The sequence below is a fragment of the Mytilus galloprovincialis genome, chromosome 1 (genome assembly GCF_965363235.1).
Source record: "Mytilus galloprovincialis chromosome 1, xbMytGall1.hap1.1, whole genome shotgun sequence".
In the NCBI taxonomy this organism is placed as follows: Eukaryota; Metazoa; Mollusca; class Bivalvia; order Mytilida; family Mytilidae; genus Mytilus; species Mytilus galloprovincialis.
Genome location: NC_134838.1, coordinates 129,390,888 through 129,393,745, shown reverse-complemented (window position 1 = coordinate 129,393,745; position 2,858 = coordinate 129,390,888).

The following is a 2,858-nucleotide window of genomic DNA, read 5'->3' as shown; positions in this document are numbered from 1 at the left end:
CATCTAAAAGTAAAGACAATTTCTGGTTTATAAATTATAAGTAAAAAAAACATTAATTTTACAGAAAATGTCTTATTGATAGATGTCATACCAGCACAAACATGCTGACTTCAAAATATATCTTACTATTAGCTACCACGGAGATCAAATAAATATTTGAAGACCGTACCTTGACCTATAATGGTCTACTTTTTATAAATTGTGACTTGGATGGAGAGTTGTCTCATTGGCACTCATACCACAAATATTCTTATATCTAATACTGTTAAGACTAACTAATGCAGGCCAGCCGTAGTCACTAATGGTCTCCTGACTACATCATTGAATATCTGTATTAAATAAACTACTTTGCTATGTAAATTAACATTAAGTCTCTTTCTTTAGGTAAGAATTGTCAGTGAGATTGAAGAATTATAGACTTTCGTGTCTTGACTTATAATGGTTTATTTTTATGAATTATGACTTGGATGAAGAGTTGTCTCATTGGCATTCATACCACATCTTCATATATTTATAATCATTTAAAGGTTCCATTTTGACTTACATGAAATGCATATTTCGACTAAATAATGGGATGATCAAGACAAACATATTCATTAAAATAAATCTAAATTGATAAAATTTTAAAGCTGCTATAACCGATTTAATGACCAAATGTATGGTCAAACCATAACTAGGAGTCAGAACCGGCGATTTCACTTGAGATTTTATTTAATTTAATGATATTTGTTTTTCCAAACAATTGTTGAAATACAGAACCTCATTCGACTAAAAATGAGTATATATTGGGACATTATTTTTAATTTTAACGGTGATAAGTCTTCCGAATTAGTAGTAAAAGAATATCCCCATGTATTTTACAGTTTATTACTATTTGTGAAGATCTTTCTTGTTATCTGCGCTTAAAACTTTGAGATGAAAGTGATTTTTTCACATGGTCAATACCATACCAACGACATAAGTTAAAAGATAGAATTAAGATTTATACCAACATAATTTACTTTTATTAATGGAGAATTAAATAGACAGCAATTTAGTGTTATTGCATATAATTTCTATACTTTTTTAAGCTTTACTTCAAGAACTTTGCATGTCAGCTTATAGTATGTCTAGATACAACTTCATTTTGCAAATTTATATTCACAGATCAATTCATTTGATATGAATATCATGTTACTTATATATAGGTCTTTTGAAAGTGGAAGTAATCTGATTTGTAAATGCAATCATTATCTACCAATTTACTTACCAGATTCACAACATTTCCCTGTAAATTGTTTTGGACACTGACACTTGTTCTGTCTAAACACACCATTCACGCACGTTTGTCCACATACTTTATCTTCAATGTAATCTTTTGTTGTAATATTACAGTCTGTCGCACATTTGCCAATGGAAGTATAAGTTGTATCACAGCACAATGGTTTAAATCTTCTAGAAGTACCACCACCACATGATGAGGTACAGTTTGACCATTGTAACCACGAGCTCAAATAGCACTGTTTTTGTCCGTTGGCGCATGTATATACAGCATTGCCAATAACAAATGTAGAACTCAAAACTACCAATATAATGAGATTGTACTGATTATAAAATGTTTTCAGTTTCATGTTTGATTGCCAACCGTATTGAAAATATGCCACAGAAATCTTTACTTCAGGTATATAGTTAAGAGTACAACGAATGGTAGTGATATGCAGTGTGAATGTTCTTCTTTTATAACTTTTGTATGAATGCCATAAAATACATTTCAATTGGATATATTTGATCGTATTAATAATTGGAACATATGGTATTATTTACTGTATTGAAAACCAGTGATTGTGTATAAGCATTAAAATCTTCTGTAACTATATATTTTATCTAAACTGTCTAAAATGTATAATCCCTCTGAGTGCAAAACCTCTGACAATAATCAACTCATATTATAGAGATAAAACGTAAATCCATTCTCATGTTTACCGATTTTTGTTATTTAATCCGCAGATAGAGCAGTATAGTGGACAAAGTTATACACGGTATTTTATCATTTACGGTATATTACGAATATAATTTTCAATGTTCTTGCATTTGTATGTACTGTATTCCTGTCACGTAGTGTTATTATTTTAGCAGTATTTATTTTAACATTAACTTATAAAATGGACGTTTGGCTAGCCATTAAACCAGGTTAAACTCATCATTTTTTTCTCTAAATGTTCTGTACCAAACATAGTTTGAGATATAATGGAAATAATAATGCAAATCCCGAAACCTGCATGAAATTTGGTATAAAGGTACACTGAATGATCGTTCAAAACAATCAGCTGCTGACCATAAAAAAATTAACTTTTTTCAACAGGAATTTGGCTGTTGTTATCAAATAGTCTGTTTCTATGTATGTTTGCGGTTTTTTTTTATGTAGTTTGGTGTTTTTGTTGTTTGGTTTTTTTTTAATTTTTATAATTGAATCGGGTTTTTTTATTTTAGTTTGTAACCTGGACTTTATTTCTTCTTTTAATTAACTTATGACAATAAGGTAAACTACTGTTGCATTGATTCATTCACTAATAGTTTTACCAAGTAACGACACAAATACACAACATGGTCTTGTGAAAGATAGTTTCTGGGTATAAACGTTGCATGTCATTTGATTTAGGACTTTCACTTTTAATTTTCCTCGGAGTTCAGTTTTTAGTTATTTAACATAGTGGTGACCTGTAGATTTTAATTTCTATTTCATGTAGGTCTCTTGTGAAGAGTTGTTTGATTGGCAATCATATCAAATGTGTTTTATAATTATTATTATCAAGACAGGTTTAAGGAGGATACAATACATTAAGACGACAAATCAATTTTACAATCAAAATCTGATGGAA